Source organism: Amia ocellicauda, chromosome 19, assembly GCF_036373705.1.
Source record: "Amia ocellicauda isolate fAmiCal2 chromosome 19, fAmiCal2.hap1, whole genome shotgun sequence".
Classification (NCBI taxonomy): domain Eukaryota; kingdom Metazoa; phylum Chordata; class Actinopteri; order Amiiformes; family Amiidae; genus Amia; species Amia ocellicauda.
Window position 1 is genome coordinate 1,923,281 of NC_089868.1, and position 13,871 is coordinate 1,937,151.

Below are 13,871 nucleotides of genomic sequence, written 5' to 3' on the forward strand. Positions count from 1 at the left end.
GGAAAAACAGAACGCGGAGAGACAAATCCTTAAGCAATCTTTACATCGAATGGTAGGGGCCAAACCCTTACGACATTGCGGATTGAAACAGACGTTACAGTAACCGTCACAGCGGTGCTTAAGCTTATCATTGAAGGCCTTATAACACCAATGACAAACATACGAACAACCCAAAAATGCCGTCAAACTCTTTATTCCAAAGTAATGACTATCACTTAGGAAGAGAAACAGTGTCTGTGTATGGGTTTCAGGATGTGTCTGAAATTTCACAAATACTTCCTTTACCTCACAACGGTACCACACAACAATTTTTAAAGACAACAACTCCTCAAACATGGCAATGTCTGAAAAGGCAACCATCTGTTGAGAGTTTAAGCCGGCCCTCTGATGAAGCATTAAAGCCTCTTGCATAGCTTGGGGTTCAGGCATGTCGGGGGTGAGTAGTTTTATTAAACTGTAAGCAAAACAGAGCTTATTGTCACCATTGGAACTCACCACTAATTGCCTGAGCTTGTTCCTAATTATGTCGTTCTTCAAGCATTTCGACAGTCTTCTAAGCGCCCCACCCTCAGGGTTACGAAACACATTCATTACCAGAGACAGACTTTCATCAGCTAAGATGGATGCGTTACTTTGCAATAACGCTTCGATTTTAGCCAGAAATTCATCAACATCTAAATTATCTCCACTCAGCATTACAGATAGGTTGCTAAACAAATCATCCCCTCTGAGTTCTAACTGTACAACATCTCGAGGTCTGACCCTTTCAGCAACCTGTTCAAGCATGTTTTGCAAGGCCTCGTGTATGTTGACAAATATTTCTGCATAATTGTCACAATTTAAAAGTTCTGCAAAATTAAAACGCTGAATCATTTCAAAATTGTTATAGGCCGGTCTATCTATAATCACGGGATCACTGGTACTCTTGGACACATCATCATTTTGAACAAAGCCTTCAACCCCTACATTCTCACAGAGCATGTCATCCACAGCCTTATCAGTCTCAGAACCCTCCACATTCCGAACACCCCCACCGCTGACATCTACAAAACCCCCTTTTTGAGGAGGCTCATTTAAAGCCTGTAAAAGTCCTTCAAAGATATCCACCCGGTTAATGTCAAGACCCTCCTCTATAGTGACGGCTGCTTCTGCCGCCGTACTGTGTTCTAATGGTCTCAAATCATTTATAATAGGGGCAGAATTTGGTCGGGGTAGCGTCTCCAAAGCCTCCACCATTTCAAACAAATCGGGGTGAACTAGGGGTTGAACCTCTATAAGCGCTACCGTTGGGAGGTGGTTATTTAGATCATTGACCATCTGTAACAGGTCGGGGTTCACCGGTAAGTCTGGTAATTCACATTCTATCGGTGGTGATTGGGGGTTATTTAAATCATTTATCATTTGTAATAGTTCCTGGTTCATTGGGACATCAGAGGAGTTCACAACAGGGCCGGGGGTGTTCTCTCGGGAAGGTCTTTTTGGGGCCCTAACTTGTTCATAATCCTTTAGTTTGTGAGTTCTTTTACCAAGTCCGGACATTTTTTTTTTTTTTTTTTTTTTCCAACAACCCACAATAGTAAGGCGTTTTGTATCTATTAAAACATTAAATACGGTACAATTCGTTAGTAAGGGTATTAATAAGGGTGTTTTGACTCTCTATCACAAGGTTTTGCCCCACTAACACAAGTCTTTGATTTAGTAACAAGGTATGTAGCAACTCATGCCGACCTTCAGGAAGTAGCTCCGGGGGATGGTGTCCTGGCTCAGCTGCAAAGGATGGTCGCTCCGGTAAATCTCGGTCGAAGGAGGCAGGGAGCGAGCGTATACTCACGGACGGAGACCAAGAAGGCCTTTGCGGTGACACCCTGGCCAATCGCGGTGTACTGTTCAGCGTTTCTGTAGCCAAGAAACGGGGCTGGGGGGACGATGTTGAAACCAGTCCGTCGTTGGGTGGTGTGTCAACCCTGACTGACGGCGACCCCTGAGGTTGTTGGTTGCCTGTATTTGTTCCGCCCGACAATGCGGCGGGCTGAATCTGGATTGTTGAATTACCCCCAGAAGGCTGTGGCCTGAGTAGATGTTGGGGGGTCTCCAAGACCACCGTGGGGGATCCTCTCGGTGATCTCTCCGGGGAAGATGTTTGATCCCACTTAGACGGGGTAATTGTCCTCAATAGCTCATCCACAGAATGACTATCCCAAGAGTCTTGGGAAGAATAAAAATATACATTACATTTACATCTTTAAACGGCGACAGAAATCAAACTTAAAACAACATGTCCAGGACCTTCAAAACCTTTAGCTTTTTTAGACCTTTGAAAATAGGCTTAGACATTCACTACAACGCCTTATTATTTACAGACAATATATTTATTAGGACTTGATAATAAATGTAAAACAGAGAAGCCTCTGTAAATAAACTGTTTCTTAAATGTAATATTGTTAATAAAACACTTTTTATACACACACACACCACATTTCATTTTTAAACGAACCTTCCAAGTGTAAACGCTTCCTGATCCCGGGACTTCCTGTTTCACAAACGTTTTCACGATCTGTTTAAATATTAAATACAATGAACACCTTCAAGCCTTTTCCTACAGCCACTTTAAAACAGAAGTATAATTGCGGGAGATAAGCCAAACAACTTACTAAAACCTTTCGGACAGCTTTACTTCCTAACCAGACGGTCGGGCAATCGGTCATTTCTAAACACATGCCCCAGAAACAAGCCTAGACCTGTCCGGACTTCTAAAGATCTTTCCCAGAACCCCCAAGACCTACAGGAAATGGACACCCCTCGCTTAAATATTAGCCCTCAACGGGCAAACAAAACCCTTTTAAAAACATTAAAGTTTGAAAGATCTTACTTACCTCCAAAGAATAATCGTTTCTTATGTTTTTCAGCTGATTTAGCTTTTTGCACTTCTGTGAAGGTAAGAGACATGTTTAACCTTTAACCACCCCTCTTTATAAAAAGCTTTAACCTCTTACAAGCGGCAGATATATACTCACCGCTATCAGATACAGGGGCTGACGGCCTTTCAGATTCTTGAAAGGTTACGGTTCTCGAAGGTAAAACGAAACAATCCCTCGATGTGGAAGGCCTTTCGTTGTCTCGAACCACGTTTCTTAATACTGTTAGAAAGGATATTTTTTTAAATTAACAAAACGGGCCTCAAACATCTTACCGAAACGTTATACAAACAAACAGGGGTTTAGTTCTTACCCGGTCGGCAGACAGCCTGTCTAGGGACAACCACTTCTCTTGGTTGATCCTCGGAGACATTAATCACAGGCCTTTCGATAGTTTCTGTGTAATTAAAGAGACCGCCATTAATATATATTAAAACGTTTTCATAACTCTAATGAGCCGCTTCAAAACACAACCACACACCCATACATAAGAACCCTTGAGCGCAAACACAAAAATCTTACCGTCGTTGTTCCAGATGATCTCCTCAGCGTTGGGAATTAACTCCTGTTGACTGGCTGAAAAATAATTTTACAGAACTTAAAACAGATGTTATAACCTTATTTACAATACATGCCCACGCTCTGAGTCAATGAAAATAATCTGAAGACTTACCTAAAAACTCGTTTAAATCGAAGTCGTTGATGTTGTTTCCGGACATTGTTGATCTTTAGGCTTAAATCGAAAGGTCAGTATGAGTCTGTCGAGCTGAAGACCAGACCTTCATACTTATACTGATGGCCGGATGCCGGATCTGCTTGTAAGGCATTGTTCTGGGCTGGCCTTTGTGCCGTCCTGTTATCAATTAACATATCAAAACCAACCAATAAAATGACCCTGCATCAATTTCAAATAGAAACCAAGATGGCGACGATCTCTCTCCTCTCTACTCTAAACTTTTATTAGAACCTTTTGGTCTCTCAAAAAAACATTTTTAAGCATCAAGACCTATAGTCAATAAACACTAAGAATATTTCAGGCCTTTATACGCGCTAAAAAACAACCTAAGCCAAGAAAATAACTATAAAGATCTAAAATAAGTAGCGCTTTTACAGTGATTTTTTTTTTTTTTTTTTTTTTTTAATAGCGATGCTTTGTTTGGTATTAAACAAGTCACAAACTACTCAGAACAGCATTTATCCCCACAAAAGAGATATTTGGGTTTATTTTACAAAGCTTATAAATTATATAGTTTAAAAGTATTCTGAATGTTTTGAGACCACACGCCATGCCTACGTTTGTCTGAGCCCACCCCCGTCCCCCGTGGTGTGAGTGATTTAGCCTTGAGTGTTGTGATCTATTTAGCATTGAGTGATCAGTTGTTTTTATTTTTTAAATGATTCCTTATCATCAGGGATTGAGCCTGCTAAAATACCTTAAAAACATATCCTTATCTTAAGTCTAACTCTTATGAGCTTTAAGACCCTAGAATGTATTTAAGTAAAACGAATGAACACATTATGTGTGAGATAAAATATAACCACAGCTTTTATTTTTTTTATTTTTTATTTATTTTTTTATATACAAATACAATTAACCTATACCCACAAACACCCACACACACACACACCCTCTTTTTTTTAATTTTATTTTTAATTAAATTTGAGGGGAGAGACAGAGCCATATACATTGGGGTTAACATAAGTACCCTATGCAAAACAGGCATTGTTAGGACCTGTGACCATTACAGACAACAGAACTTGTTGATCTTATAAAATGATTGGGCGAGAGAGAGAGATATAGAGACAGACAGAGACAGAGCCAGTGTGAATATGATAAACGCACTATTCAAAATGGCATTGTTAAGACCTGGGACCATTACAGACAACAGAACTTGTTGATCTTATAAAATGCTTGGGCGAGAGAGACAGAGAGAGAGAGACAGACAGTGACAGAGACAGAGACAGTGTGAATATGATAAACGCACTATTCAAAATGGCATTGTTAAGACCTGGGCCCCTTACATGTATATTTAAAAAAGACCCCCAACCGCTACAGGAAGAGCCGACCCATTCACACTCTACAGTTGACCAACAAGAACAACAAGAACAACCGGTTATGGGGGGCCTTGTTGTTCAGGGTTTTAGGGGTGTACACTTTCTGGCGGATATGACGTAGGAATAATTAAGGAAATAACTCTAAAATCACGCCCCCCAATTATGACGTAGGAATATTAATAAGCTTAGGGCATACGTCATAACAAAATAGGCCGCGCCCAAAAAACCCTACTATCTACTCACATCAGTCATTCCGCCCTGGGCCGGCCCTGACCAATTTGATGCCCTAGGCAAGATTTTAGCTGGTCCCCTTGCATCGCAGCCAATTCCACCACCGATCATTGTGTTCATACACTTACACAGAAACTGCATAGCTTCATGTCTTAGATTTTCTTTATGTTTGAAACAAGAAAAAAACACACAAAATAAAAACAGTATGCAAGAAACAAGTGACAAAACGAATTATGAATACAATATAAATAAGTATTGCACGAAAAAACTATATTACCGACACCATAGTGCAAGATGCATAATGTAGCAGTGTTCTACAGCCTTACCGCCTTGCCTTTCTTGCAGCAAACAAGTGACATAAAACGAATTATAAATAAGTGGATGTTTCCTGCAGCACACTTGAAAGAAAAGGTATATTTCTCAGAATTATGTTATAGGTAATGGAGGTTGATGAAAGAGTTAAATAGCTGATCGATCAAAAGGTGTGATCGTTGTGGGGCATCGGTAAGAATGCACAATTCTCATTCATTCCAAACAGTGTCCCTTTACTGCATCACTAGCAATGGTATTTTGGTATTTGTTTTGTGTGTTTTTTATTGCTTTTTGTTTTGTTTTATTAATTCACTTTAAACCTCTTATATTATCACATTATTCCCATTAAAATCACGTTTGTTTACTTTGAATGTCCCGCCCCACTTCACGGAAATGCACGAGTTTTATTTACGATTGATTGATTTAAATATACACATGGCTAATCACGCATTCATGAGAGTACCCGCTTATTCGCCAGGTTCTACGAAATTCAATAATTGACCATGAGGAGCACCTGTTAGGCTGGAGATAAAATGCTCCCGGGGTGGAGCTGGGGGGGACGGGATTGCAGAGCAACGGGAACGAAACGTGGAGCCAAAGGCGAACGAAGGACTTGATGGACAAGTAACGGAAAGGGCTAAGAGACCCAGAGGAGAGCTGAGGCGACCTCTGCAACGCTAGCGAGAGTATCCAGAGAAGGGATAGCGTACAGGCTTTTTGAACTACAGTAGTGTTTCAAAGGATAACAACAAACAACCTGTTTTTTTTTTTTTTTTTACTCGGCCATTGTTTTCTTGGACTGTACATGGACATTGTAATTTCTTTGTATTGCCAAACCCGGACCAGAGCAGAAGCTGAATTTTTGTCGGAGCCCCTCATTAATTTGTACTAGGACACGTGGACTATTGCCTGCCCCATTCCAGCTCCTGGTGCTGCCGGAGGAGACCAACAGAACCCTCCACGAATGCATTTTTTAGTTTGAACTTTTGTCTTTTTAACATAAAGAGGAAGTCTGATGGATTTTATATTAGAGATTTGTAATCCAGTTAATTGTATACCTGTCTTGTGTGGTCTGTGGTGTGCTCCTGGCTTGAGATTCCCCAATTTAAATAACCTAAATCGAAGGGAGAATTGAGAGGTAGTAAATGCAAAATGGGCATATTTGGGCAATCGACAACCTCCCAATGGGTCCTAGCGGCTGTAGACAACCGCTAGGTGGTGTAGTCGTGCTTCCATAAGTTTTACCCCCCAGTGGTACTGTATAACTTCCACTCTGTGACACATCCTAGATTTTAATAGCGACAAGATGTGAAGTCATAGTGAAGAGCTTGGGAAGGTGCGGTCATGCCTGCTTCATCAATGACGGGAGCTTTGGGGAGACGGGAGGCAGTCACATTACCTTCCTGAGAGCAGTAACTGCCGAACCAACACACATTACTTGTGTGTGCCAAATACTTCTGTTTTATTAGTACCTAATTTTTCAGCACCAGTATTTAACTTTGCAGATTGTTGGAAAAAAACTGTACAGGTATTCCCTGCTAACACACAACATTGCCAATAACATTGTAGCAATATCATTTATATTGCTACAGCATTGAGGCAATGTGCTAGCAGGGTTGTTGTACTTTGGAATCGGTTCATGCTTCACGATTGGTTAATTGCCTATTTTTTTTTTGCCTTCATAAACAATTCGTGGATCGACTTTGCTCCCTTTTTCTTGGGATTGTGCGTCTTGTAGGCAGTCCATAGGTTGTCCCTATATTAATTTATTCATGAAATTCCAACTGAAATAGCGACAGTTCTACAGCTATTTCAAACCGGAAGTTTGAATCGCTCCTGATTCAGGAAAAAGTTCTTCATTTACACCGTCTCGTTCTGTCCGTCCCTCCCCTCCTCAGCCTTGGATCTCTTCTGTTCTCCGCTCGACCTGATCCAGTCTGCGCACCACTGAGCACAAGTGGAAGAGATCCAAACTCCCAACGACCCTCGCACTCTACCACTCTCTACTGCCCACATTCCCCTCCTCGCTCACCTCAGTCTTACTTCCAGTCATTCTTTGAATCCACTGTCCACAACCCCTGCAAGCTTTACTCCACCTTCTCTCTCATCTCCCCCCTCCTCCCTCATCTCATCTCACCTCATCATTTTGCCTCATTCTTCTACAAGATCACAGACATCCACAAGCTCTTCAACAGTCTCCTCTCCACTCCCACCCTGCCCAAGTCTCCCACCGATCAAGCTTCCATTTCTTCATTCTCTCCTCTCTCAGACTCTGAACTTTCCTCTCTCCTCCTAGGTCACAAACCCATAATATGTCCCCTGGACCCTCTCTCTACTCGCCTCCTGCAAACGTCTGCTCCATTTCAACTCCCCTTCTTCACCTCCCTCCTCAACTCCTCACTCCTCTCTGGCTGTTTCCCCTCTTGCATTTAAACAAGCTGCGGTCATCCCACTCCTCAAGAAACCTACCCTTGACCCCACCTCTCCTCAGAGGCACCTGTCTCTGCCCTGTCGCCCTACTCCCCTTCCTCTCAAAGACCCTCGAGCGTGCGGTCCACTGTCAGCTCTCTGCATTCCTTTCCCATCTCTCACTTCTTGATCCTCTGCAATCCGCCTTCCAAACACCGCTCACACCACTGAGACTGCTGTCCTGGCAGTCACTGACTCCCTCAACTGTGCTCGGGCAGCCTCCCTCTCCTCAATCCTCATCCTCCTTGGTCTCTCTGCAACATTTGACACCGTCGATCACTCCATCCTCCTCTCCTGCCTCGCTGACCTTGGAATCTCTGGGACTGCTCTCACTTGCTTCTCCTCCTACCTCAACGACCGGACCTATCAAGTGGCGAGCTTCCTCATCCACCCCTCAACCTCTCCTCACAGGCATAACCCCCGGGTTTAGCTATCCTCCCGATGGGTCACACTTCGGTAACTACCTTTTTTACTTTCATGGGGCCCTGAAATCCTGGCTGCGCCCCTGGTCATGAAAGCTGTAATGTCTGGTATCAAAATACATTACTGGCTTTCGGCTTACACACGTCATTTCAACCCACTTGCTCAAGCAGACCGAGTAAACGTTTACTCGAGGTATACGGTCACACAGAAGGAGCATCCCAAGAACACCAGTAAATGGCGTAGAAATTTTGAAAACATGCACAATTTTCCACGATCTAAGCCCACAGTTTACATGCAAAATCTAATGTCTGAGATGATGGTATCCATGTAACATTCCCGAAATGGACGCATTTTAAAAGTGCAAGGTAACGGTCTGGTCCATTTATTGTGGGTTTCAAGGTAAAGTACATTGCTGATGGACGTTTCATGGATAATGCGGATCAGTGGTTTCCTTTATCATTATGCTCTCTAAATTGTTGTGGGTCTGTTGTACACTGTTCAGTACTGTACATCGTGTTTTAATCCTAACTTGATAAAACACTTCGATTCATGGCTTTGTAGCCCCACCAGTGATGTAAAAAAACACTCGGTAAGATCATTAAAACAAAGTATTAAACAAGGCGCAATGCACAAGACAGTCCTTTGCCCTGTGCAGTGCTGCGGGTAAACAACTCGTCTCTAGTGCAATAAACTAAGACCATGTAAACCCGAGAGGGAGAGGGGCATTTAATCTGTGACTCGAGCATATTGTCTCCAGTGAGGTCAATACATGCGTCAGGGATATGTATGCTAAATGTAATGTAAATATGATGGATATAATGTATATTGTGGTGGAGTTTATAAAGATAATGTCAGGGGAACTTTAGTGATGTTCTGTGTTTTCTAAATTCCAAGCAGTGGGACTTTAAGTCATAACTTTGTGAGGAATTTACATGTCTTTATAAATTATATATCATTATAAAGTAATAATCCAGCTCACTTTGCTAGCTAGCCTACTGCCAGTTGCCATCCAAATGATGATAATGATCAGCTAGTAGTTAAGTACTGCAGTAGTTTGCCAGTTGTCAGCTAATGATTTTTCATAGTATTGTATTATTTAAATTCAGTTTCTTGTGCACTATAGTATTTTCAGTATTGAGTATTTTTGGTGTGGATGTTATTTTACCTAAACAGTTTATTAGTTATTGCTCTGATTTCAATATGCATAGTGCACTATTTACATTTGTATTGATTATTACATCAATTTCTTCAACAAGTACAGTGAATGTTAAAGTGCAATACATGTTCTGTGATGTGCATTATTTAATTGTTTGTGTTTATTTTAGTTTTAACTAAACATTCTCTATACGCCATAAACATGGGCACCACTAAAATGTTTTTCATCGAGAGGGGGGATGGTTCTGGGGCTACTATCAAATCTCGCATATGGCCCCCAAATGGCTAGGGCCGGCTCTGGACATCACACATTACATAGGATGGGACTGACGTTGGATGGGACTTTTCGTGACTTAAATCAAGTAACAAGTTACTAGTACACACATAGCCTCTAAGTGTACTGAGTAATGATACTCTCTCTTTCGTTCATTCGTTCCTTAGTATAATTACCTTTAGTAGTAGTAGTACTGGCCACTACTCGGAAGGCAGCGATGCGCACCAATAGATCACGAAAGCTTTCTCATAGTTTTGTGTTTTAGATAATGGTTCAATACGGACTCAATCCCCTTTCATGGACATGGCAGGGAACTTGCAGTTAGAACTAAGGAGTCTAATAAGACTTGGTGGTACGCAGAACTGAAGTGCCAAGTGACAGGCTATTACTTTCATTGCACATCGCATTGTCTTCTCGCAGGGAGCGAATTGGGGAAATGTTGGATTCACGGCATCATGTAGAAAGACTGAATGGTTTAGTTACAGAAAAAGATAAAAAAGATAGTGACCTTTCTTACTAGCTGAACTAACCTGCATAAAATTAAGAAGATACAGACATTTTCATGCAATTATTTCAAGTTACAGTCTGCTGCTCAGACACAGTTTGGCGCACAGATGCAACTATCATCAACTCAATTATAAACATATATCTAGACAGACAGAGAGACAGACATGGACTACATATCGTGCACATAGTATGAAATCATGCTGGTATATGTAGGCTTGTAGATGATTGTTAAGAGGCCTATTTGGAAACATACGAAATGAGATATTACCATAATGAAGTCATGATACATGAAGGAAATGTTTTTCATGTTGGCAAAAGTACCCTGTCAAAATGAAAATGAATGAGAGAATACTAAAACAAAGGGCTCGTCCGGGATTTGAACCCTTTGAATCATACCCCTAGACCAACGAGCCACATAGCACAGGTTTCTGTGAAAACTAGTTAACATCGGTGCCACGTAGAGAGTTGTGCGCTCCTCTATTTGAACACTTCCTTCTTCAAACATTGCATGAGTGTCTGACTGCCGCCATCTAGCGGTGCTGACTGACCGATGGCTCGGGTATCTTGGATGTTGTTAAATGACATAACTGTCCGCCCAAGACACTGATGACCAAGGGTCATAGTTTTCCCCTGTAATAATAACAACAATAGTAATTGGAGTGAATGGAAGTGGCATTTCTATTTCTCCTTACTTTAGCCGTCATCGTCGCCAACATTGTTGTTGGTGAGCATGGAGAGGAGTGTATTAGCTTTTAAAGTATATTCAAGCAATGAACACGTCAAATAAATGTAATACCGAATACTTTTGCACGCAAGTGCACATGTATGTTACAGCGCTTCTGGGAGCACGGCCCACGTGAAGCAAGAGGGCGCAGTAAAGGTCTGCGAGTCAAGTGTGATGTGGGTATCCTGCAGCAGGGAGAGGAACCTTTGTTTTTCTACAGACGAAGCTGGTGCTGTGGGATACTAGTGTAAGGCCATTTATTCGTCATCTGTTCATGCGCAACGGTTCACCAGAAGTGTGTTAGTGAAAACAGCGGTAAGTGCAGGCTTAGTAGGGTCGCAATAGCTTGAATGGTGTCGAACTCCCCCGAAGCATCACAAATGTGATGGCGGAAGCCTAGAAAGAAAACGTTGCGTTGGCCGGGAATCGAACCCGGGTCAACTGCTTGGAAGGCAGCTATGCTCACCACTATACCACCAACGCCCAAAAAGTCTCTCATTCCATGACTTTTGATGCATTTCAGATCATTCATCTGACTAGATACATGCGAATAATCACAGCCTACAGTGTAAAGCTTCTGATTACAGACAGGGCGTGTTAAGTGTGCTAAGTAACTTGCTAAATTCACTAACAAACAGTCGCTGCTCTTACTACAAAACAGGTGCAAGATATATCATTCTTAGCTAAACAAACCACGTAAACAATCAATGTAACTCTTAACTAAACTAGGAAACGCGAGAGAAAAAGGCGATACTTAGCTGCGGCGACTTGAGCGACTTCTCAGCTGGCTTGCCCGAGTGTCCAGATGCATATGTGGAAATACTTCTATACAAACCATGAACATAGATTCTCGATAGATGAATACTGTTTATTTAAAGGTCAGTTTTTATTTAGCGCATAGTTTATTGAATTTACCCACCAAGGTGGAACACGGACAATGATGTATTTGATTGACAGTGTAACTTGGACTGTTGGAGTAACTTGGACACCCATTGGAATGGAAAAACAAACTCGAGAAAAAAGTGTGTGTGTGTGTGTGTGTGTGTGTGTGTGTGTGTGTGTGTCACCTGCTGGTAGTGATGCATTTACATAACCTACAGACTATTTGGGCTGATTGTTCCTGGTGTATTAATGAAACTTTTCAAAGCGGTGGCTTACGTAGATGACATCACAGTCATTGTTAAGAATGGCAAGGATGTACCTTACCTTAAATGACTGTCAGAAATGAATTGAGTTTCTTCAGTGGTTAATGGCTTTTACTGGGGGAACTAGGTAGAAAGCAAGCCACTGTCTCTAGCCACATTTTGGACAAATGGACAAAACTAGATGGATTTAAAAATAGACGGATAGACAGTCGGATGGCGTCTGTCTACAATATTTTAAATGATAATAGTATATGTAGTATATGCATGTGTATTATCAACTAATCTTTACAGAAAAGGGGTAATACCATAATAAAATGCTGATGAGAGGAGAAGAGATCTTATTCACTGGACAAATACATGATTTCGACAATTGTCGTACATCTTGACGGCACTTAGCTTTACTTTTCACAATGTATGACTGCACTTACTGTACTTAACTGTATACATTGGAAGTTGTAAAATGTATTATCTTGAATTGCTTTGTTTAATGTAAATTTGAATTTGTAATGTTTGATGCCTTGTACTTAACTGTATTCTTGCACTTATGTTGCAAGTCGCCCTGCATAAGGGCGTCTGCCAAGAAATAAAAATAATAATAATGTGTTTTATACAATGAGAAATTAAGAAAACCGTAAAAGAAAGGCATTTTAAACCAGGACCTCTCGCACTCTAAGAGAGAATCATATCTCGAACAAACTTACATTAGTGACATCTTTACACTAGTGCCACGTAGAAAGCGGTGCGCTCCAACAACTGGAAACTTTCTCAGTCTCAAGTTCAAGCACCTTGTGTGTGACTGCCATCTAATGTTGCTGACTAATAGCACTATTGGACTAGAGGAGCTGGGGCTGGCAGAAATTCAGCCAGGCTTTTCTACAGGCGCAAACTCAGCTGATGCTGTGTAGGCTACTCCGTGTACGTCAATGAAAGTCTAGTGACTTCAATATACACACCCCGATGCACCCAAAGAGTGATTGTCAAAGTATGAGTGACTCGCTCCACTAGCAGCACCGACCTGCATCTCTCTGTGACACCCGGCGCCTCCGTCTGGATAAGCTGCTGGTAATGCCGAGCACGGCAGCAGATCTTGTACAGTGGAACCCTAATAATATTCCTAATAATATGGCAACATCCTGGGGGGTCGGTGTGCCGCGCCACAGTGCAGCGACCTTAGCGCATCACTAAAAGGCACCTTAGCGAGGCCTCGGAATCGCTCAAACATGAACCGAGAAATGAACATTGAATCCCATCTACTATTATTACCTAGTAGTGTTGATGTTATCTAAAGTATTTCTATACGTTTTTATTAGTGTATGAATTGTGTCGACCAGGGATCAGAAAGTGAGACAGTATAGGGTAGGCGGTAATCGAAAGCACAAGAAATACATAAAAGGGAGCTATACAGCAGGTGAATAAAACACGGATTGTGACAGTCCACTGTTAATAGCCTATAACAAGGCAGATTAAAATATAACAAACGATACGGATTCTTAAAATCAAATATAATTTCAACGTGCAGGAGACCAGACTGACTTTTATGCATCCCCTCGGGTGTAGATGCATGTTACTTAGACTAACAACGTTTGCATTCTAGGATATTAATAACACTCTCCAGAGCAGGAATTATTGAGTGATATTACAGGGAATGTTGAGTAAAAGAC

At 41.6% G+C, this 13,871-nt stretch overlaps 1 non-coding gene across 1 annotated transcript; it reads right to left on the reverse strand.

Moving 5' to 3' along the window:
• Nucleotides 1-11,476: 11,476 nt before the first annotated feature.
• trnag-ucc (transfer RNA glycine (anticodon UCC)) lies at nt 11,477-11,548 on the reverse strand. Its single transcript has one exon. It is a non-coding gene; the product is annotated as a tRNA-Gly (tRNA).
• Nucleotides 11,549-13,871: the final 2,323 nt, after the last annotated feature.